The sequence below is a fragment of the Oryctolagus cuniculus genome, chromosome 1 (genome assembly GCF_964237555.1).
Source record: "Oryctolagus cuniculus chromosome 1, mOryCun1.1, whole genome shotgun sequence".
NCBI lineage: Eukaryota > Metazoa > Chordata > Mammalia > Lagomorpha > Leporidae > Oryctolagus > Oryctolagus cuniculus.
Genome location: NC_091432.1, coordinates 40246424 through 40272184, shown reverse-complemented (window position 1 = coordinate 40272184; position 25761 = coordinate 40246424). Strand labels below are relative to the sequence as shown.

The 25761-nt window shown below is 37.4% G+C and overlaps 1 long non-coding RNA gene across 2 annotated transcripts in view; it reads left to right on the top strand.

The window, feature by feature from the left end:
• Positions 1-25761, top strand: part of LOC103351104 (uncharacterized) — an 87509-nt gene that overhangs the window by 49346 nt on the left and 12402 nt on the right. The window contains exon 5 of one of the 2 annotated variants that reach the window (XR_011384635.1): positions 2336-4557. The exons of the other annotated variant lie outside the window; for it this stretch is intronic. This is a non-coding gene — a long non-coding RNA (uncharacterized lncRNA). Of the gene's footprint in view, positions 1-2335; positions 4558-25761 lie in introns of those variants that run through there. 2 annotated transcript variants of the gene reach the window in all.

The following is a 25761-nucleotide window of genomic DNA, read 5'->3' as shown; positions in this document are numbered from 1 at the left end:
TTGTACTGGATATTTTCTCTGAATCTTACAAATTTAGGCTGCATGAAAGAAACAGATAAAAATAAATAATATACCTACTTAACACATCAATCTCTTTTACCTACTTTTTCTCTAATATGAATTGTTACCCTTCATATATTTTTTAACTTAAGCTGGCTTGTAATTGGTGATGCTCAGTTTGAATAACCTTTTTTAGAAACTCTAAATGGAAATCCCATTTTCTTCCTGCTCAGAACAAAAATCTTGGAATTATTCATTTTTAAGATTTATTTATGTAGAAAGAGAAAGAGAGACATCTGGCTTATTCTCCTTACTTTATAAGTATACCACTTCTGATAGATTAGGGACTCACACTTACGACTTCATTTCACCTTCATTACCTCCTTGAAAGTGTCATCACTTCTCACAGTTAAATTGAGTGTTAAGGCTTCAATGTATGAATTTGGAAGGGACACAATTCAGTTCATAATCAACATCTGTTTTGGAAGTCATTGTTGCTACCAAAGAATGTAATATAATTTCATTCCCCATTTCTGCAGATCACAAACACATGCAGGTATGGTTATAGGCTATTTAAAATCAGTGAGACAGAGAGCAGAAAGCTATAGTGTATTGCGAAAAACTTTTCAATTAAAGCATGTAGAAAGAATTTTTTAGTGTACTGAACATGAAAATAAAGAATCTTATAGAAATATAACCGATAAAGACCATGTTCAAACTAGAGCATTGAATAACTATAGATTGAGAGTTTTAGTGTTTGCAAATTTCATTAATGATGGCAATACAGAGAAACAGTTTCTTCATAAAACTACATTGGATAACAATAGTCATCCTCTGTAGTAAAGGGACCAATGTGCCATGTATTTCTGAATGACAGAAAAAAATGCGTGAAAAGGCAAGATCATGAATTATGTTTTCTATTCTGGTTGTTTGCATTTTGTCATTTTGATATTTGCTTTTGAGTGTACATTTAAGAGGTATTAAGAAGTAATATTAATTTTTGTAAGATATTAATTATTTATTTGGAAGTCCGAGCTACAGAGAGGCAGAGACAGAGAGAGAGAGAGAGAGAGAGAGAGGTCCATCCGATGGTTCACTCCCCAACTGCCAGAGCTGAGCTGATCTGAAGCCAGGACCAGGAGCTTCTTCCATGTCTCCCACATAGGTGCAGGGGCCCAAGGACGTGGGCCATCTTCCACTGCTTTCCCAGGCCATAGCAGAGAGCTGGATCAGAAGTGGAGCAGGCGAGACTGGAACCAGTGCCCATATAGGATGCAGATACCACAGGCAGTGGCTTTACCCTCTACACCACAGCAACAGCCCCAGTAATATTTATTTCTAAGGGATTATGAAAGGATGCAGATACCACAGGCAGTGGCTTTACCCTCTACACCACAGCAACAGCCCCAGTAATATTTATTTCTAAGGGATTATGAAAGGTTTCTTATTCATTTTATATGTCTGCTATAACAAGTTTCCTCAAATATAGTGTCCTAAAACAATATATTATATTACATATTTCCTCACCAGTATGGAGGTGAGAAGTAAGGTGGTCTCATCTGGTTTCTTTGTTCTGCTCACACAAGGCTGAACTGAAGGTAATGGGCAAGTCTGTGCTTCTTGCTAGAGGCTCTGGAGACAAATCTACTCCTGAGCTCACTAGGGTTGTTGACGAAGTTCAATTTCTTATGGTTCCATAACTGAGATTCCCCTTTTCTTGTGTCTGTCAGCTGGGAGCCACTGGAGTCAGAGTCGGTTCCTAAATGCTGCTCTCATTCTTTGTAATGCTGTTCACTAGCAGTGATGCTGAGTCTCCTTCACACTTTAAACCTCCCTGACTTCTACTGCATCTCTATGATTCCAGATGGAGAAAGCTCTTTGCTTTTAAGGCCATTGTATTTAGATAGCGCCCACTTGTACAATCCACAATAATACTTTAAAAGATCAGTAGACTGCAAGGATTAGGACAAAGGCATTTTTTAGAGAACATTCAGTTTTCATCGAATAATAACAACAAAAGTGATCTGTGTGTGGACACATTACTAGGAAACTTAATGCTAAATATTTTGTGTATATGGTCGAATATATGCTGTTGTGAATTTAGGCTAAATAGCTTAAACTAAATTTATTCTTTAAATAAACATTTGAAAGCAGTTTTGGATTTACAGAGAGTTGTCAAAGGACACAGAGAGTCCCCATATAGTCCACATACAAATTGTCTGATTATTAATATTTACATTACTATGGTATACTCTTCACAGTCAATGAGCCACTACTGATATATTATTAATAACTAAAGGCTGCACTTTATTCAGCTTCCATCTCTTGCCTCTAGGAACACTCTCTGAAAGCCCTGACATGACATTGAAAACTTTTGTTTCTGCTGATATGGCCTTGCTAGAGAAGCATGCAAGGACACACCGGTGACTATATCTGTCTTTGTGTAATCTTCCAAGTACTCCTCCTAAGGAATCAGATATATGAGTAGAACTATTTGAATCTTTCTGGCCAGTGCACTCACAAGCATTGAACGTAGTCAATACTACTTGGAGCAGATGTTAGCCTAAGTGAATTCTGTCCAAATTCCTAAATCATAAAATTATGGAATTTAGCAAATTACCATCAATTTGAGGATAAGCTGAGTATTCAGGGACACCTGGAAATCAGTACAGTCCTGGATCACATAGTCCCATAGATGACAGCAGGCACTGGAAGGAGGGCAAGGATGGGAAACATAAGTATCTCTGAAGATGGAAGTCTACCAAAATAGGAAAAACAGTCAAGGATAACATGTGTGGTATGAGCATATGATCATGAAACAGCCAAAATCTGCATTTGCCTCACTTTTCTGTCTGGAACTGCAAAATATTCAGACTGAGTTTAGAACTTCAGGGTGCATAATCTAGTTTTATCTTCATCAAGGTCAAAATACAGGATAAAAGAAGCAAAGTTGTTCTTTATATTCCTTGGCAATGCAAGTGTATTTTTATAACAAAATCTAAAGTTATACCAGAATTTTACTTTCCAGGGCAACTAAGAAATCAGTGGTACAAGACTATCACAGTGTGTTCCAAAGAAAATAATAGTAGTAGTCTGACATATTTTTTCAAACATACTTTAGATTTCCAATAGGGCTAAATGTGAATATTGCTTATTTCCTTTGTGGCAAGTTCTCTAGGCAATTTTCACTACCTTTTCTGGCACACACAGAGAATATTGAAGGAGTGGATGTTAAACCACATGATATACAGGATAACCTGCTGTGCCTTCAATGACTTTTTTTTTTAATTTATTTATTCATTTGAAAATCAGAGTTACCTTACGAGAGACAGAGACAGAAAGAGAGAAGAGAAAGATTTTCCATCTGCTGCTTTACTCCCCCAAATGGCTGCAACAACCATGGCTGAGCCAGGCTGAAGCCAGGAGCCAGGACCTTCATCTGGGCCTCCCACCTGGGTGCAGAGGCTCAAGCACTTGGATCATTATATACAGTTTTCCCAGGTACAGTATCAGGCAACTGGATAAGAAAGAGCAACCAAGACTCAAACCAGCATCCATAAGGGATTGCCAGCAGAAGGCAGCTTAACCTGTGTTTTTTTTTTTTTTAATTCAAAAACTCAATTTCTGAAAACAGCATGGAATTCTCTTTGATCTCTATGCTTTTGTGATTTCCTCCTGTGCAACTGCAAAGAACCCCTCCAGCATCACAGACTCTTCTTGGTATACACATAAAATATAAAGAACATCACCAAGAAAAGTATGTATATCTAAGTGATGTAAGTCATGGAAGAAAAGAAGCCCATGAGTGGTTTTACAGCTTTAATAATTGTTTGGCTATTTAGCAAGGAGTGGGTTACAGGAGCCAACGCTCCTTCAAAACATTTTCTGAGCCTCAGCACCATTGACATCGTGAACAGTGGTTCTCTGCTGTGGCTGCCATCCTAAGCACTCTCTGGTGTTTAGCAACATCCCTAGTTGCTACCTTCTAGAAATCAAATAACTCTTAACTTATGAATCACAAAAATGTTTCCAGACATTGTGAAATATACTCTGAGGCACAAAATTATGCGTAGGAACGAGATACTTTTTTTTTTTTTGACAGGCAGAGTAGACAGTGAGAGAGAGAGACAGAGAGACAGAGAGAAAGGTCTTCCTTTTTGCTGTTGGTTCACCCTCCAATGGCCGCCGCAGCCAGCACGCTGCGGCCAGCGCACCGCGCTGATCCCATGGCAGGAGCCAGGTGCTTCTCCTGGTCTCCCATGGGGTGCAGGGCCCAAGCACTTGGGCCATCCTCCACTGCACTCCCTGGCCACAGCAGAGGGCTGGCCTGGAAGAGGGGCAACCGGGACAGAATCCGGCGCCCCGACTGGGACTAGAACCCGGTGTGCTGGCGCCACAAGGCGGAGGATTAGCCTAGCAAGCTGTTGCGCCGGCCTGAGATACTTCTACACAATAAAAAAGATTAAGAAAAATGTCCTTAGAAGCAGATGGATTTTGGTCCCCTTTTGAGAACCATCACCTTGGGAACCAGATGAAACTATTATCCCCCTATTCTTTTTTTTTTATTCCCCCTATTCTTAATTTTTAGTTTGATACATGTGAATTGCAGGGAAATTATGAAAAGATTGTGAGTAAACCAGTATACAACAGATAATGGGTTAAGAAATCTATATAGAAACACAACTGAGTGTCTTGATATTTTACTATGTGCCAGGGAATGGGTTAGCTATTTTACACACGTGTATTCTTTAATATAATCCTCAGTACAAATATATGCAATGTATAATATTTTCATCATCCTCTCTTAAGGCAAAAGAAGGAACTGGGACGTCAAATTTACACCCTGTTTAAACTTCTCAAAGTCAGTGAGTGGCAGAGGATCACATGCTCCAAGTCTTCAGGTTCCAGATCAAGTGCTCTTACCCAACATTCACACTGCCTCCTTCATCACCTATTTAATTTTCAAAAGGTCTTTCATGTGTGTATTACTGCACACATTGTATAGATGGAACAACAAGTTCAGAGAAACTAGTCATATGCCTAGTAACACTCTGCATATTTTAATTATTTTAATTGCTTCTCTTCTGCAATGCTTTTTTTTTTTTTTTTTTTTTTTTTTTTTGACAGGCAGATTTAGACAGTGAGAGAGAGACAGACAGGGAAAAGGTCTTCCTTCCGTTGGTTCACAGTGCACTGCACCAATCCGAAGCCAGGAGCCAGGTGCTTCCTCCTGGTCTCCCAAGTGGGTGCAGGGCCCAAGCACTTGGGCCATCCTCCACTGCCTTCCCAGGCCACAGCAGAGAGCTGGACTGGAAGAGGAGCAACCGGGACAGAATCTGGCACCCCAACTGTGACTAGAACCCAAGGTGCCGGCGCCACAGGCGGAGGGTTAGCCAAGTGAGCCTCTTCTGCAATGCTCTTAAAAATATTTTCTCTTCCCTTATGTTTGATGTGCCTCAAATAATCTAGGAGTCTACCTGAATTTGACAGCCTAATTTAACAAAAGAGAATATTGACCTATTTCTATTGTTATTGTGAAGACAAGGTAAATAAAACAATTGAAATATCCTTGCAATGAACTCTTGATACAAAATAAAATTTCTTAAGCAAATGTCACAATGTCTTGATTGAGAATTTTTAAACACTGCTATCTTACTGTCATGCAATTTTTAATGTAAAATTCTAAATGTGACATTGACAATGTGATATTTAGACAGTTTCTATTAAATATTGGTTTTGTTTGATTGATGTGGGTCCTTTGTGACAACCTTTCTATATGAAAAATTATCTTTTGTCCAGTTGTTATTTGGGAAGTGCAGAGAGTCAATGAAAGGATCATAACATTAAACTGCATTATGGAAAATAAGATTCTAGCTGCTGTAAAGCTTCAATACAATTAACAACAATGTTTGAATGATTATAATTTCTTTGTGGTGAGAATATTCAGTGTCTTCTCTTATAGTTACTTTGAAATATCGAACATAATATTGTGACAACTATTTAAAAAGATCCCATATGCCAAATACTAACTCCAAAGCTAAAAATAATAATGAATTTGAAATTTTTAGTCAGAGATGGCAACGTTATTTGTCTAAATTTAGTTGACCCTATAATAAGACTATCTGGTCCAAGTATGTAGTTTCCTTCTTTAGATCTACTTTCTACATTCATTTATCTTATATCTATCCAAGATTTCCCTATTGGAGAAAGTATACTTCAATATACACGATTGTTAATATATTTATTCTGTCTGCCCCAAAGAAATTGACTGAAGTGGAGCAATCGTGATTGTCTCTTTAGTGCACAGTTTAACCTGGTGAGACCCTTCAAGTAGACAGTATAGGCACTCATGACAGGAAACATTCCAATGTGACTAAGGTCGAAGGCCAGGCTGTTAAAGTTTGTTTACCAGATGGTCGAATCCCATAGAGTAAATCACAATTCAGCTGTTGGAAATTCTTTCATGAACTAACAGCCTTGAGAGAGCCTTGTTAATATTGCATGTTAACTTTAACTATGCACACGGGGGACTCTCATTTTCATCTTTACCATAGGTCATTTTGACCTACATGACTGTGGTCTCTAATGTTACACTGATCAACATATACAAACAAGCAAATGAGCTATTTTTGCCGGAAGCTGTGTCTATGTATTTCAAACAAACCAAGAAATATGCTATTAAAGGTTCTAAGTGGGGTAAATTTCATCTTTTTTCAAACTCTGCCTTGTGATCTTTAATTTTATCCACTCCTATTTATACAAAACTGTACACAAAGTACTGTGCTGAGTAGTGTATCTTTATGATAAATACAACATGGGTCACAAATATGCATTGTGCTGTCCATGTAGTTTCTGCTTTTCATGCTGAACAAGAAATACAAAGAACCCAGAAATTGATACTACTAACCAGGTGGCTCATCAGAGAACTGAGGCCTTCTGGATGAAACTGCCCGCATGTGTGTGGCTACCTTGTACTTTCTAGCTGAGACTGTTATGCAATAGAGTATGACTTCATCAGTAGGCTCACATGAAACCAGAAAACAAAACCACAAAATGGGAAAATTAAATTATTTTAAGTCACTAAATCACAGAGTTCCATGGCATAAATGACAAAATATATCCTTTTCTGTTATTTACGATTGCTATATGTGGAGTCTTCTGAGTCAAGGTGAAGGCCTTGATGGTAAATGCTTCAGGCTTTGAGGACTGTTCTCCCTTATCCCATTCAACTCCATCATGGCAGTGCAGAGCAGCCACAGCTACTAGGTAAACAAATGGCCAGGAGTTTCATCTTGTTCTAAAAAACATGATTTTCAAAAATAGGCAAAGAGATGGAATTGGCTTACAGGAAATAGTTTGGTGACCTCCTTTTTAAGTTAACAGTCTAGGAGAATTTTTGTAATTTTCTTTTCATAACATGAATCAATTTTAATAATTAGTCTCTTTGTAATTAGTAATTTAATAATTAGCCTCCTCAGAATATTTTATATTGAAAAAAACCTGAAACACTGATAGCACTAGTATTTTATAAACAGTAAAATGGAAATGTGAAGAAAATAAGCTCAAGCACTGACACAGCAGTTAAGTCACCCCACAGAATGTCCGCATCCCATATCCTAGAGCCTGGTTCCAGTTCTGGTGAATCCTCTTCATATAGTTGTTGGCCATTTGTATTTCTTCTTTGAGAACTATCTGTTGAAGTCCTTTGTACATTTCTCAGCTGGATTGTTTGATTATTTTGTTGTTGATTTTTTTAAGAATATCAATTATTTGTCAGATAATGATTAAGAATTGAATTCTATATGGTTAATAGACTATTCTGGGAAGATTCTTGTTGCTTTTGTTTTTGTTTGCTGTGCTTTTGCTTATTCCTTTTTAAGTGCATGGGTCACCCAGCTGAATCTAGCAGTACTAAGACTCTCCAGAATGATACCCAAGATTTTTGTTTTTAAAACTCCTAAATACAAGCATTTGGCACAATGGTTAAGACATTGCTTAAGAGCCCACATCCAATATCAGTTTGCTTAGGTCCAAGTCCCAGCTTCCCCCTAATGTTCATTCTGGGAGATGGCAGGTGGTAGCTCACCTAACTTGGGCCATGCCATCCACTTGAGAGGCTCAGATGGAATTCCTGGCTACTAGCTTTGGCATGACCCAGACTCACCTATGTCAGGCATTAGAGAAAGGATCCAACAGATGGGATATCCTTGCCTGTCTGTTTGCTTGTCTTGCTTTGCAAATAAAAGTAAAAATAAATATACCAACACAGCAAAATTCAGTGCAAATAATCCCCTATTTCCCAGGAGATTCAGATTTTGAATCAATAAGAAATTAGAATTTTTGGTAGTTTTCTATCAAGTAAAGCATAATATTTTAAAATAAAGTTGCAAAACACAATCCTGGGGGTGCTGGTGGGACGTAGAGGGTAAAGTCACCGCCTGCAGTGCCAGCATCCCATATGGGCACCAGTTCAAGTCTCAGCTGCTGCTTCATTTCCTATCCAATTCTCTGCTAAGGCCTAGGAAAGCAGTAGAAGATGGCCCAAGGCCTTGGCCCCTGCCCACCGTGGAAAACTCAGAAGAAGCTCCTGGTTCCTGGCTTCAGATTGGCCCAACCTTGGCTGTTGCGGCAATTTGGAAGCCAACTGAAGAAGATCTCTCTCTCTCTCTCTCTCTCTCTCTGCATCTCTGTACTCTGTAACTCTGCCTTTCAAATAAATAAATAAATATATCTTTAAAAACTCTCAGAATGCCACTTTAAATTGCACTGTTGCAATTAAAGCTACAAAATTCAAGTGCATGTTTATTTCAGTCAGTATCTTCAACTTCACTTTTATTGCTACCCTATATATATTTTTACTAATTGTGTTGTAGCAGCATTTTTGTTATACTTTCTGAATCAAATAGGCATGAATGAATGAATCTGTACTTACAGCACATGCAAAAATTTGTGAACATACTGAGTGAAGAAAAAAGGAGGTTTTTTAAAGAAACAAAAAAGAACAATGTGAAAGAAGGGAAATCAGAAAGAATGAAAAGCAAATTGACAGCATCGGACTAGATCACTGTCACTTCCTCAAATGAGAGTTTTCCTAGCTACTGAATGCAAGACAATAGCTAGGTGACAATTCATCTGTGGCACTGTCACCTGACGGCTTGCTGCAAATGGAGCTGCTGCAGCACAGTAACATCTGTCAGGACTGTTGGAAGAGCAGCATTCTAGTAAGTAAGGGTGGTGATAGTAGAAGCTAGGGCTGGAACTTTAGGCTGAGAACACATTGTGTGGAACATTAAATTCCAAGTCAATGGACTTGAATCTCATTCAGGCTGCAATGATGCAATTTGAAGACTTCAAACTCTGGAATCTTAGTGAAGATATATGGCTTGACTTCTCTAATAATTAATGATTTTGAGCATTTTTTGTGTGCTTATTGGTTATTTATACATCTTGAAGAAATATATTTCCATATACTTGACTCATTTTTAATTGAGCTATTTATCTTTTGCTATTAATTTTTAAGCATTTTTGTATATTCTGTATTCAAACCCCTAATCTAATGTCTGGTTTTAAAATATAGAGGTTGTATAAAATATAAAATATGTCAAATAAGAATGGGACAATTACTAAGATAAGAGATACATAGTTAATTAGAATTTGGTTAATACTGATTAGTATTTTTGAAAGAATTAGAGTAAAAATTTTTTAGCAATGCTTGACTCCAGAGTAAATCTACATCATGAGCACTTAGGAACAAGTAGGAAAGGCATTTACTTTCTTTTTTTTTTTTCCTTAAAATTTATTTATTTTTTTTTAATTTTTTTGACAGGCAAAGTGGACAGTGAGAGAGACAGAGAGAAAGGTCTTCCTTTGCCATTGGTTCACCCTCCAATGGCCACCACGGCCAGCGCTCTGCAGCCGGTGCACCACGCTGATCCGATGGCAGGAGCCAGGTGCTTCTCCTGGTCTCCCATGGGGTGCAGGGCCCAAGCACTTGGGCCATCCTCCACTGCACTCCCGGGCCACAGCAGAGAGCTGGCCTGGAAGGGGGGCAACCGGGACAGAATCCGGCGCCCCGACCGGGACTAGAACCCCGTGTGCCGGCGCCACAGGCGGAGGATTAGCCTATTGAGCCACGGCGCCAGCCCTTAAAATTTATTTATTAAAAGGCAACGTTACAGAGAGAGAGAGAGAGAGAGAGAGAGAGAGAATCTTCCATCCACTGTTTCACTACCCAAATGGCCAAAACCACTGGAGTTGGTTTGAAGCCAGGAGACAGGAGCCAGGAGCTTCTTCCTGGTCTCCCATGTTAGAGCAGGAGCTCAAGCATTTGGGCTGTCTTCCACTGCTTCCCCAGCTTCATTAGCAGGGAGCTGGATTAGAAGTGGAGCAGCAGGGAGTTGAACCGGCACCTGTATTAGATGCCGGCTTTGCTGACGGTGGCTTTGTTCACTGGGACACAAGGCTAGCTCCAGCATTTTCTTTCTAAAGGATTTACTGCAAAGAATCATTGTCAATGACAGAAGTCTTACATAAAATTTGTTTAATTAAATCATGAAATTATAACATAGGATATCACAGGTAAACTATTATTTCTGCACATATCAATGCAATTTGAAAGTCTTAAATATCATCTCCCAAATCCATTTCACCTGTCTTGAAACAGTTTGTTTTCTCACTCCTAAAGAAATGCATTGGTGTTTTTGAGGTACTCTCTTTCTAGCCTCCCTCTTTTGATGATGCTACTGAGTCTGACCTCTGCTTCTATGAGAGGACTTGATGGATACATTAGAGGACTCAGACACATAGTTTGAAGAATGTCTTTTCCACAAAATAGTCCTACTTTATAAAGTTATAGACAATTTCCAGCAGACAAAATTTTGAGCAGTCACATTCATTAGCTTTGAGATGGAGCAGTCCTTACACATCTTGATTTTTGCAATTCACCACCCTAAATGGATTTTTGAAAACAACTATCCCACCAAGAGGAATACTGGTTTGGATGGTAATATATTCACTTCATCTTTAGGCATAGCCTTGTTGTACAAGGTGGTTAACAGTTTTCACGTGCTCTTTATGTATCAAGAGCAGCACTAACTATTAGGTCCTTTTTTTATATCACGTGTTTTGTAAAAATCACATTCTTATAAAGTCATTCTTATGGTTAATATTTTATTCTTATTTTACAAATGTGGAGACTGAGGCAGAAAAGGTAAATTTAATAGCCCAAGACCATAGAATGGTAATAAATAAATTCACTAAGTTCAAAAATAGAATGTCACCTTGAGAAGCTACTATCTAAACTGAGTAAACTAGACTATACTCTAGATGCCTTGTTTATGCACCTCAAATTAATTTTTTATTGTATTTATTCTAGAAATAATAATTCTACTAAAATGGAAATACTAAATTAGGGAAAACATTATACTCCCAATATTCTAAAATATTTAAATATGAAAAACTTGGTTTATATACTTAATATACTGTTTATGTAACTGTTCATAAAGTCGTCAACTTACTCATATCAAAAATATATCAGCAAAATAAAATTTAGTTTAGAATAATGCATTCTATAAATGTTTGCTATTCAACCTACAGTCAATTTAAATTATAGGTTTTCTTTAATTTTTATAATTTTATTATTTTTAACAATTTTATTTATTTCTATAAAGTGAACAAATTTCGTGTGTTTCAAATACACAGATTTAGGAGCATGGTGATTCTACTCATCCTTTCATCCCTTGCATGCATGCTACCACCATCCCTCTTCTTTCTTTCTTTTTCTTTCTTTTAATTTTTACAATAACATATTATCAGTTAATTTTCAAATCATAAGATTAACCCTCCACTAAGAATTCAACAAAATGTAAGAAAAGAAAGCACTGCTCCTGAACAGTAGAGACAAAGGCTATAATCAATAATCAATTCTCAAAATGTTAATTTTGCTGCTCTGTTACCACATTTTGTACTCTATTAGTCACCACAGATCAGGGAAAACATATGGTATTTGTCTTTTTGTGAATGACTTATTTCACTAAGTATAATGGTTTCCAGTTGCATCCATTTTGTTGCAAAAGATAGGAATTCATTCAATTTTATAACTTAGTTATATTTCATAGTATATATGTACCACATTTTATTTATCCATCATCAGTGGATGGGCATATGGGTTGATTACATATCTTAACTATTGTGAATTGAGCTGCAATAACCATAGTGGTACAGTTAACTCTTTCTTACACTGTTTTCACTTTGTTTGCATAAACTCCCAGGAATTGGAATGGTTGTGTCATATGGTAGATTTATTTTGAGCTGCTGAGGCATCTCCATACTGTCTTTTTAAATGGCTGCACTAGTTTACATTCCTACCAACAGTGGATTAGTGTACCCTTTTTCCCACATCCTTGCAGGCAACTGTATTAATTTCTGTATCACAGTTCTTTTTTTTTTTTTTTTTTAACCTTTGACAGGCAGAGGTAGACAATGAGAGAGAGAGAGAGCCAAAGAGAAAAGTCTTCCTTCCGTTGGTTCACCCCTCAAATGGCCTGGCCACTACAGCCAGCACGCTGCGCCTATCCAAAGCCAGGAACCAGGTGCTTCCTCCTGGTCTCCCATGCAGGTGCAGGGCCCAAGCACTTGGACCATCCTCCACTGCCTTCCCAGGCCATAGCAGAGAGCTGGACTGGAAGAGGAGCAACCGGGACAGAATCCAGTGCCCCAACTGGGACTAGAACCCTAGGTGCCGGCCCCGCAGGTGGAGGATTATTCAAGTGAGCCACGGCGCCAGCCAGCACAGTTCTAACTGAGGTGAGGTGAAACTTCCTTGTGGTTTTTTTTTTTTTTTTCCTCATTTCCCTAGTGGCTAGTGATTACAAGCAGTTTTTCATGTGTCTTTCAGCCATTTGAATTTCCTCTTTTGAAAATTTCTTATTCAAGACCTTTGCCCATTTCTTAACTGGACTGTTTGTTTTACTGTTGTTGAATTTCTTGAGCTCTTTGTAGATTCTGGATATTAACCCTTTATCAGCTGCATAGTTTGCAAATAATTCCTCCCATTCTGTTGGTGACCTCTTCATTTTGCTGGACATTTCGTTGGCAGTGCATAAGTTTCTCAGCTTGATTTAAACCCATTTGTCTATTCTTTCATGAAAGAGTCTTTATCACTGCTTCAATCTGTCTTGGTCACTGGTCTGTTTAAGTTTTCAATGTCTGTGTGCCTGAGTTTTGGTAGATTGTATTTGCCCAGGAATCTGTTTCTTCTAGATTTTCCAATTTGTTGGTATATTGCTATTTATTGTAATTCCTGATGATTTTATTTCTGTGGTAGCCATTGATACATCTCCTTTTTATCTCTGATTTATTTTTTTCTCTTTTTTGATTAGTTGGTACAATAACGTGTCAATTTTGTTTATTTTTTCTTTTAATTCATTTAATTTTATTTAAGGTATACAAATTTATGTAATTCATATATACAGATTTAGGACCACAATGATTTTATTTGAAAAACAACTCTTCTTTTCCCTGATTTTGTTTTTTTGGTTTTGATCTTGCTTACTTGTCTAATTTTAATTATTTCTTTGTTCCCACTAAATTGGTGTTTGATTTGTGTTGTTTTCCTATGTCCATGATATGCATTGATATCTCATTATTTGATGGCTTTCCAATTTCTTGATGTAGGGACTAAATAGGATAAACTTTCCTCTTAACATTACTTTTGCAATATTCCATAGGTTTTGATATGTTGTATTATAATTTTTATTCCTTTACAGATTTTTTATTTCCATTTTGTTTCTTCTATGGACCACTGTTAATTCAGGAGTTTGTTGTTCAGTTTCCATGTGTTTGCATATTCTCTAGAGATTATTAGTTTTCTAATAACCAGCTTCATTCTATTGTGGTCAGAAAAGATGTATGGTATGATTTCAATTTTTTAAATTTGATCAGATTTGCTTTATGACCTAGCATATGGTCTATCCTAGAGAAAGTTCTATGCACTGTCGGAAAAATGTGTATTCAGCAACTGTGAGATGAATGGTTTTACAGGTATCAGTTAGGTCCATTTGGTCCATAGTGTCGATTAACTGTGTTGTTTCTTGGTTGATTTTTGTTCTTGTTGATTGGTCCATTAATAAATTTTAGGCGTTGAAGCCCCCATTTCTACTACTGGAGTCTATGTTTCAGTTTAGATCCATTAACATTTTTTCTTCTGGAGATGGGGGAAGTTGGGAGTCTGATGGAGATATTTCCAAAGATTTATCTTCTAGCTCAGATATCCTTTTATCTGCTTCACCAAGTCATTGTTGAGGCTTTCCACTGTATTTTTCTTTGACATATTGAATTCTTAATTTCTAATGTTTCAACTTGACTCCACTGCATTTTTATTTGACATACTGAATTTTTAATTTCTATATTTCAACTTGTTTTATCTTCAAAATCTCTCTCATGGGAAATTCTTTATTCTTTTTCTGCATTTATTTTTGGCATTTGTGGAAACAGCTGTTGGTTTTCTTCACTGATTTTTTTTTTTTAACTATGGCTCTATGGCTTAGTGGAGTGTCCACTCCTTCAGTGAATGTGCTAAGTGAAGCCAGGTAGTTCTGGTCATTGCTCAAATGTGGGACAAGAATCCAGGGTGACAGCCAAGTTTTGCATGGTAGATATCTGTGGGGAGCAACTGAGACTAGACTAAGTTACTGGAATTAAGACTTATTCTATGCATCTGCTCTCCCACAATATGGTGCTAGGGAGGAGTAAACTTCTACGCAGCTGCCTCTTGCCAATTTGACTGATAAGCTGCAGGAGCTGATCCTGCTCCTGATTGGAGGAGATCAGCGTACTCGGCATGTGGGTAGCAGAGTTGGGATTGGTGGAAGAGGACTATAAAGGAGGAGAGAGACAACATGCACCAGGGAACATCCGGATAACATCTGAGCAGCCCCCGAGAGAGCTGGCCGGCGGTGTGCCGCTCCTCCGCGGAAGCGGGGAAAGTGGCAGGGGGGACCGCCCCTCCACGGAGGTGGAAGGGTAGGCAGCCAACCCAGGAAGGACCAGCAGCAAACCCGGGAAGGGCTGAGCAGACAAAAGAAGAGCGCAGGGTCCTGTGTCGTTCCTCCACGAATGGGGGAGTGACAGATATCCTCTATTGTCAGCTTAGGAGAAGGTATGATGATCCCTGTTGGCATAATCACAACTTCATCTCTGTCGCTCCCCCACTCGCGGAGGAACGACACAGGACCCTGCGCTGTTCTTTTTGCCTGGCCCTTCCCGGGTTAGCTGCCACCAACCCCCCCCCAAACCCCCCCCCCCCCCCCCGCTTCCGCGGAGGAGTGGCACACTGCCGGCCGGCTCTCTCAGGGGTTGCTCAGATGTTCCTCAGATGTTTCCCGGTGCCTATTGTCTCTCTCTTCCTTTATAGTCATCTTCCACCAATCTGTGCTCTGCTGCCCACACGCCGAGCACGCTGCTCTCCTCCAATCAGGAGCAGGATCAACTCCTGCAGCTCGTCAGTGGAACTGGTGAGGCAGCTGTGTAGAAGTTGTTTGCTGTCTCTCAGCGCCATATGATGAGAGATCAGATACATAGAATTAGTCTTAGCAGTTCCAGTAATTTAGTGTAGTCTCAGTTGCTCCCCACACATCTCCTCTCTTCCAAGGTGATCAATGCCCAGGATTTGCCCAGAGGTGTACAATCTTCACCCATTCTGGCACATGAACTGTACAAAATATCTGTGCAGTCCTCAGTGTGAGCATAGAATGCTCTTTAATGACCCACCCCAGGCAGGCAGGGAGCTCTGATCCTGTGACACCAGACACAGTGATTTCCAAGAGACCCAGCTACACCCCAAGTCCTGTTGTGCAGTCATAGAATTCTCAAAGCCATAGCAAGCAAGTCTTCTACAGTTACTGGGTGCAGAAGAGCCCCTCTCTGTCCCATGAGCCTACCCTGCCCACAATGAGAAAAAAGACATTCTCAGAGCTAGCTGCCTGTGGGTGCTCTGCCTTGTCAGTTTGAGTTCCAGAACTTGTGAAAGGTTGAGAAGATGGGGATACCTCACTGTCCTAAGTGGGTGCCTATCACTCTGTCAACCCTCCCAGCCAGTCTCAAAGTCTCAAAGTCAGTGGGAAATGTGGATTTTTCCCTTTGGTAAAATCCCCTGGCTCCATGCTTAAGAGTTCACTGCAGCCTCTATTGGTGTCATGACAATGCCTTCCCTCTACTAGTTTCCAGGTGCCATTTTAGGGGACTTAGGAAAAAGAAATGTGTTTTTCCCTCACTAGTTTAGGTGGGTTCCCTGCCCTCTTGCTAGAGTTCCAGGCCAGATTCAAGTTAGTGTGGTCTGCAAGGTTCTCCCTCAAATAATATCACCAGTTGCGTGGGCTACCAAGGTCTGCCCTCACCTAGCTCTCAGAAACTGGTGTCTCCTCCAACTCCCCAGATTTGGGAGTCATGTGCAGTGCCCCACTCATTGCTGCATGTTCACTCTTTTCATGCTACTCCATGCTGTCTCTCTGCCTACTTTAGAATTTCCATTGCAAACTTATCTCCAACTGTGACCTGGGAATGTTTCCTCCACCACATTTCTGCTATCTTCCCCTAGTCAAAATCAGCATATCTTTTCCCTATTCAACCATTTTGTAATACTCCCTAAAATTAGACTTTCTAAGTAGAAAGACTGAAATAAAAGATACCAAATCCACAAATTAAAGAATGCATGTTAAAAATAAAGACTGACACAATAAATTTTTCTCATGTTTTTCTTAGGTTTCCTTTCACTGAAAATTAAATGCTTTCTCAGAGAATGTTAGCAAAAGATATAAAGAATGAAAAAATCTGAGCTCAAGATATGATCTAAAGAATCTCATTTCCACAAATATCTTCACTGGATTATGAATTTAGAAGAAAATGCAGTTTTCAAACTTACTAAACTTTTTACTGAAGGATTATTTTTATTAATTATTATTACCTTAAATCCAATTACTTTTTTGTTGGCAGTCATATCTAAAGTTCAGCATATTGAAACAAAATAATATAATTCTTACCTAGTAACAGGTCTTTTATTCTAGTATGTAAAAGGAAACAAACCAAATCAATAGTCAATTAATTAATGAATCTCATTGAAAAAGATGTCATAAGGAAATTTGCCTGTCAGTTGTGGCCAAATCCATCAAAAATTACTTGACAGGAACCAGCATTGTGATGTTGCAAGTAGAGGAGCCACTGCCAGCAGTGCCAGCATCCCACATAGGTGCCCATTCACATCCTGGCTACTCAGTTTCTGATCCAGCTCCTGGCTGATGGCCTGGGAAAAGCTACTCAAGATGACTGAAATATTTAGGCCCTTGGATGAATGCATGGGAACAGGTATAAGCTCCAGGGCTTATAGCAATAATGCTGAAGTTACAGGGTATAGGAGTTCTGCTTTCCATTCTGTAAATTGCCCTGTCTCTGGCTCCAGTGGCCTGTGGCAGCAGCATGACTGCCAACTGACCTCTGAGCCAGAATGCAGTTCTGCAGTAACTCTACCAAAGCAAAGTGAGTCTGGCAATTTGGTGGGAGGAGGGAAGGAAGGCAATGTGGCCTCCCCTTTCAGAGCAATGTAGTTGCTCAGACCCTCCCAGATTCCATCTGAACTTGAAGTCACTAACGACTGTGGAATTCTCCCTCAGTTAAAGCTGCTAGTGTATGTGGGTGTGAGGGCTTAGGAGGCACCACAACACCTTCTTCCTACCTTTTCTTCACAAGATGGCATTTCCTGGCCTGGAGCCAGAAACATAAATGTAGAGGTGGCTGTCAGAATGACTGACAATGTTGTGTCTGCCCTCTCTCCTCGCTGGCCCCTGAAGCTCCTATTACATTATGTCACTTCTCTTCTGAAAGTTTCTCTCAGTCCCCTGGAAATATGGTCTATCTTGATTTTCTGATATCTTTCTGCAGATGAGGTCAGTACAGTTATTCATTACTCAGTCATCTTGAACATCCAATGAATCCATTGTATTTATCTTTACAGGACCATAGAGTTTTCTCAGCTCTAGAGAGGCACTCAGAATCTGAATACGATATCCTATGTTTTAGAAACATACTGCTTGTTGAAAAGAAGTCTTGAATGAGATTACTGTCATAGAGCCCACCAACGTCATTATGACAGCCTCGTCGCCTGCACACACAGGCATACACAACAGAAGAAAAGCAATGAAAAACACTCTCTGCTTGACCAAATTCTACCAGGCTCATTCAAGCCCTCTTTTCAACAAGCAATTTTGGGGTATATAACTGCAGACTCTCAGTACAGACTCTTCTGCACTAAGAGACTTGAACAAACACTAGCACAATTTCTAACAGGTCAAGAATTCATCCTAGGATAAGGACTGGGTCCCCAACAAACTGCCCTGGGAAATCTCAAGACTGACAAAAGAACTTCCTGTTTGTGTCAGTCAGCACCTAAGATAGGGTCTCTGTCTCTCAGTTACTGTGAGGGAGTACAGGTTTATCTTTGATAAATGCCAGTCAACATACCCAGATGACTTAGTCACACCAAAACATTTTCTTTTGGGGGGTGGGAATTTCCACTTTCCTTACTCTGCTCTTGCCCCCTCCCTATTCTTTCAGTCTTCCTGTAAAATGCTATACCACTTCTTTACAAATTGAACTTAGGTTCAGTTCACAGTGGTCTTTCTTTCCTGTTGCAATGACTGTTACCAATTAACACCTGTCTTTATCTAGTGAATGGCTTTGCATATTGTTATAGCAAACAGAATATTGTTAATGTCTTCATTTATTCATTTCCTGAAGTATATCTGTATATTAAAGTAAAGGAGAGGTATTACCTCAAAGGAAAGAGTTCCTAAAGAGTAATTGGGGGCATCAAAACAGGCTAGTAGGGAAAATGCTTGCATTTGTTCCTTAGTTGAATCTCACAGACATCCACTTATGGATCGCTTTGTCAGTGGTGTTTGGCAATATGTTTAGTAGTTTGTGAGGATGGAAGAGTTCCTCTACTAAAATTACCTACAATCTAACATCATTCTTTGGAGTTTAAAAAGCTATAGATTCCCACACAAATCTTGTACATGCGAAACATAGAGGTTGGCTTTCTTTATCCAAATGCTATTCAGTGACATTATTTGTCATGCAGAAACATTAAAGTTTATGCGCTCTGTGAATAACCTCAGTTATGAAGCTTCACCCTAAGCAAAGATTTTATTGTTAACCATGTAAGCACCTGATAGCAAACGGGACTATATGTTCATGTGATCGCATTATCATAAATGACAGCCATTATGGAAGTTTGACACTTTAGTCAAGAAATCCTTTCTTGCCAGTCTCTGAAATCAGACCACCTGAATTCAACCCATAGCAACACAACTCATTTTCTGTGATAGTTGGTGAACCACCTATCTCTGCTGAGTTCAGTCTCCTTACCAGTAAACGTAGACAATAATTTATCACAGAAATTAATATGCATTTCAGATGCAAAAACCTGTATAACACTTAAAAATATGCCTGGAACATAGAAAGTATGTTAAGTAAAATTTAACCTGAAAATGATATGATAGTGATGATGATGATATGATAGTGATGATGATGATGAAATCACTCCATCCCAGCTCCCTGAGGAAACTCTTTTCTAAGTTCTATGAGTAATAATTGCAATTTGTATGTCAGAGAACATTGTGATGAAAATTTAGTATGTGCATCAAAAATGTTATTTTATAATGAGCAAAATTTTCCAAGATTTTGTCTAACTTTGCATAATAATTAGCCAATTAAGTTGATAAAAAACTGCAATATTAATTTCAATTATATATCTCTAATTATGTATTTATTTACAGCTATGTAGAACATAGTGACTCAAAAACAGAAAGGAAACTGAAAACTTGTAGACCACAAAGTCTCACATCTAATCATCTGTGATTTCACACTCCTGGGATGCATTGACAATTTATGCATTCAGCTATAAAGAGTTAACTATATTGAACAAATACAGGTAACTAATTAGATTTTAAAAGTTTACATGTTTTTAAACTTTTATTGCTCTTTCTTCTTCCTAGTGATGAATTTTCATCAGATCTGGCTTAAAATCTATCTTTTTAGGGAGTAGGATTAGAGAATTAGAATAACATGAAAAGCACTTAGCATTTTATAGATAGATGGCAAAGGATCATCTACTTATTATTCAAACACAATTGAGACTTTCACTCTGAGTTGTGCTGAAAAGACCACAAAGGAAAGAAGTACTTTAGTGATGTCTGACCATAATTAGGTCATATAAACCAACTAGTTATCACTGATGATTTTATGTTCAAATGCCAATCAATAGATAATAAAATTCTGATAAATTAGTAGGATAAAGTACTTTTCAACTTGAACCACAAAAATAAACCATGGATTACTTATCTCTAAAATAGTGCTAATTTCAGGTTTATGAATAGTAAAATATTTCCTAGGGAAAAGCAGCAGGACATAGGAACACACTTTCAAGATTTTTTCAAAAGATAGCAATATTAGAGAAATCTTTATCTGAACAGTTCTCATTATAAATGTTACCCCAAATATAATGTTTTTATATTCAAGCAGATTATTGATGAAAATTAGGAGAGGAAAGAGAGATTCAGTCCTTTCTCCTACTTCTATCTCCTCTATACTGGCCTAAAATTTTGAATGACTCTCTGAGAACCCACTGCCACCTGAGGAAGGGCAGATCCTCATCAACCTAAACAGATAATTGCAGGAACAATTATATGATAAGAGATACACAGATATCTCCCTGAGATTCATAACATGTTAAGTATTCACCAAAATGCCTACCATGTCTTCATACACTGCATGCCCTCAAAGATAGTATAACCATTATTAAGGATAAATCTACAGATATGTCTAGTGTGTTTGTGTGTGTGTGTATGTGTCTTGTTGATTTATATTTGGAAACTGAATTTATTGCAAAACATATTGCCTGCATAATAACCTTACATAATAAGTAAGATTAAGATACCTTTTTTTTGAAGAAGAAGAAAATGTGGCCTAGAGGAGTTAAAAAAATTGAAGTCGATTTGGTGTTCAAATACCTACCAATCTCAAGGTTTAATTAAGGTATCTAGTGCACTCTCAGAATTGCACTAAGTACTTCTGTGATATAAAGGAAAAGATGTGACACCTGACATTAATAACCTTCTATCTTATGGAAAGCACCCTTCATCTCTAAAATCATGGCCCTACATAACTTAATTTCATGTGACAGAAACAATGAACATTTCATACTCTGTGATTTACTATAACAAATATTTAGCAAAAACTGAAATATACTTGTCTCATTATCTTCCACATCTTTTAAGATGAAATGAAAAAAAAAAAAAGAAACCTTATTTTAGAGATGGCTAGGGAGTATTTTCTGAGGCATAAAATAACCAGGACTGGAAGGAGAGTGGTGATTGACAGACAGTGGAGGAAAGAATGGCCACGAGGGATTGCCGCACAGCACCAATAATGTATTATAGCCTGGACTTTAGGCATATAAATAAATGTAATTTCTAATTTCTTCTCTGCTATTTAACAGTTTAATATCTTCAGACAAGATAGTCAAGCACAAAGGAAGAGAGAGAAAGAGAAAATCTTCCAGTTTTATTTGCATATACTGCACGTACAAATCTTTGCCTGTTTTAGAAGTAGGTTATACGTTTAATAGACTGCTTTATTCTGTGAATCTTCAGAGTACTACAGTGTACTGCATACAAACTTTGTCTATTACACAGTCCAAAGATTTATTTTGAAATGTTTGTTGGTTGCAATATGAAATACTAAATGTGTGCAAATCGCACTTCAAAACTGTTTTTCCAATACAATTTCAAATTCAAAATCATTATAAAGTTTAATAAAAGGGAAAGTAAATATTGTTGAACATCATAGCTACATAGAAATATCAAACTGCATTTTGAAATGATAGAGAGAGTTGAAGTTGCATTGAATCAAAAACAAATAAAATCAAGAAGTTTAATGTGGGAAGAAAAATTCAAATTTCAATAAATTATGTTGAACTCTTCATCATGTAGTATCTTTTTCATATACTGAAAATTTTCTAAAAATTTTATCTGCTCTTCATTAATTTTAGGAATAAACATTTTGTAAGAAGAAAGATTCACATATTATTAATAAACTATCAATTATCAATTTATCATCACATTAATGAAAATGCTTTGTTTGGATAAGTTATTTAAAATCTCCAAAAATTGTGACAGCACTGTAGCACAGTGAGCTCAGTGTCAGTTTTCGTTGTTAGCTCCCAATTTTGGAGTGCTAGTTTCAGTCCTGGCTGCTCTGCTTTCTATCCAGTTCTCTGCTGATGTGCTTTGAAAAAGATAAGAAGACAGCCCAAGTGCTTGGGCCCCTGACATCCACATGAAAGGCTGGGATGGAATTCCTTTCTCCTGGCTTCAATCTGACCCAGCCTTGCTATTGCAGCCATTCAGAGAATGATTGGTAAACAGAAGTGATCTCTTCCTTGCTCTCTCTCTCTCTCTCTTTCTCTCTTGCTCTATCTCCTCCCACCCCACAAAAACACACTGCCTTTCTAATGCATAATCTTAAAAAATTATGTATATCAAATCCTTGCTTTTGGAAACTTTTGTAATTCTATCATATCTGTGACAAATGTTCTTCATTCACATTGCTCCTTCACTGGTTCCTTTACTGACAGCTGTCACCACTTCCAACCCTTCAACAGTATTTGAAGGTTAAGATGTCATTCTGAGAACAGTTGTCTGCTTGAAATAATTGCTCTGTGCTTTTCTGCCTCTAGTGCCATTGCCAACATGGTAGTATTCTTTACCAACTTTTAAGTGAAGTTTTGGCTATACTTCACTGCTAATGCATCTTCTTTCCATAGTATCTTTGTTTCCTTGAACATATAACTTTGTCTTTCTGACATGCTATTTCTTGACATAAACAATATATGGAGCTTTTGTTTATTCTTCACGAATCTCAGGAACTCAGTACTGATCTCCCATGTGAGTGACAGTGATCCAACTACTTGAATCATCACCTCCTATCCCCCACAGTGAACCAACGGAAGGAAGACCTTTCTCTCTGTCTCTCTCTCACTGTCCACTCCGCCTGTAAAAAAAATAAAAAAATAAAAATTAAATCAGAAAAATGAAGCAAAAAGAAATACATGCACACACACACACACACACATATAAATTCCATTTTAGAAAATAGAAAGTTAAGGTAAAATCAATATAGGTTTGTCAAATTCAAGGCTTATTTATCATGTGAGTAATGGGCCATAAACTGTGTGTTGAAATAAGAAGATCAATTGAGCAGTTTCAACAGCCATTGAGGCAATGTAAAAACTTCTCAAATATTGAGATATAAATTTTAAGTAAAAGTTAAAAAATAGAGATAGCTATTACTGTGAGCATATTTCATCAGATATGTGACCTTTGGTGGAATTGTACTCCTGAGAAAATTCACAAGACTTATAGCTATTTCTTCATTTATGATCATGAGAATTTGTTAATATTTCAGAGTGAGTTTTTTCAGAATATTGAACATTAACTTTTCAAAATAAAAAGAAATACAGGAAGGTAAATGTAAGGATATTTAGGGAAATTAGAAATTTTGTTCATGAAATTATTTTGTAAATAATTCCATACTTCACAAACGAATTAAAGAAGCTGCTCATTGAATACTTTCTTGAGTATTCAATATGTCTACAAGAGGAGCATGTTTTCATTTTTACATTAACTTAATGTTTCTTATCAAATGTTTATGTTTTTTTTTAATAAGTAGACTAGGGTCTAGTGTACTAACTTGAGCCAAACAGCCACAAACCCATATGACATTTCTGGAAAGCACTTCACATTGTTATAATTTGTTAGCATCTATATTCCTTGATTATTATCATTAAGTTGGATTATTAAAGTCAAGAATTATTTCCTAATACATTCAGTGTAAAATGCTTTGCACACATAATTACTCATAAAATCTCCTTTATTTACTTCTTTATAGAAGATAACTTTAGATTAATTTAGGATATTCCACAAGTCTCACATTTAGAAGATACTTAAAAACTTTTGTGGATCTATAAATAATGTACTGTAAAAAACTTCTAAACCTTACTTTTTCTTCACTCTTGCATGTTTTCATTTTTCTCTTCATTTGGTTGTGATGCAGTTTTTGCTTTCAAGTCAATTTTTAAACACATTGTGTAAGTAATTCCAAGAGTAATATAGGCAACTACCCTGCAGTGTGGTGTAGCTGGGCACACAAAAGACCAGTCAGGTAGTTGAGAGGATTCTAAAATGTGCAGGACACCTGGAGCTGGCCGCTAGGAAAAAACAAGGTGAGTGATTAAGGAACTTCTGGGAAAATGTAGGAAAATCCCAGCTGTCCTTTAAAGGGCACTGCAAGAACTCTCATTAACCTGTTGGAAGCCATACCAAAAACAGTCCACTAGAACCTGGAAAAGAAGATCTTTTCTTTTCATATGGCCTTGAAGTTTTTCTACTGCTTACAGGGGACAAAGCTAAACATCAAGACACCATGTAAAGGAGAAATGTTTGCAAATCCTAAATGTAATAATGAAAGACAAGGTAAAGAGGTGTAGATTTGTACCTGAATGTCAATATATTCATAATTTGCATGAAAAGTAACAACACACTTAGAAGTTTCACTGAGTATAGATGAGAAAACCAATGAGTAAAACAAATTATTGCTGCTGATGCTTTCATAGTATATGCATGTGTGTATATTTTCATAATTTGCTGGTATCAATGATATCTGTGCTCTGGAATATCATGCCCACACACATAGACCAAAATTATTTTTACAAAAGTGCCCAGACTATTCATGGGAGATAGGATAATCTCTTCAATAAGGGTGCTGGCAAAACTGGATGCATATATATATATATATAGTAGAATTAAATTAGAATTTACTTCTCACCATATACAAAAATCAACCCAAGATTGATGAAGGACGTACATTTAAGACCTGAGAACGTGAAATTAATGGGAGAAAATGTAAGAGAAACATTTCAAGACATTGGTGTTGGTGATGACTTTTGGGTTAAGATCCCCCAAACACAGGAAACAAAAGCAAAATCAGATGAATGGAATTATTTCAAACTAATAAATTCTTGTCCATCAAAGGAAACAAAAAAACAAAATAGATTTGTGTGAAACTGACATTTTGAGATTTGATTGTTGTTTATAGTCCTTACTATCCTCTTGAAGAACACTTTTTTTTTTCTATTTGTTGAATTCTTTACTTAATGGGGGCTTAAGCTCATAATTATAAAATAAACTAAAAGTATGCCAATGTAAAAATTAAAAGAAAAAATAAGAAGGGAAGGAGGAGGGAGGGAGGGAACATGGGAGGCATGGAGGGTAGGGTGGGAACTATCACTATACCACTAAACATGTATATATCAAATACATGAAATTGGTACTCCTTATGTTGAAAAGATAAAATAAAACAAATTGTAAAAAAATAGACAACCAATACAATGGAAAACACATTTGCAAGCTACTTGTCTGACAAAAGATTAATATTCAGAATATATCAGCAACTGAAGAAATTCAACAACAATAAAAAATCTGACCAATTCAGTTAAGTACTAGGTAAAGGACTTCAATAGACATTTTTTAAAAGAAGAAACACAAATGGCAAAAAAGTATATAAAAAGTGTTCAACATATATAGCCATCAAGGAAATGCAAGTCAAAACCACAATGATACATCCCATCACCCCTGTCAGAATGGCTTTTATTCA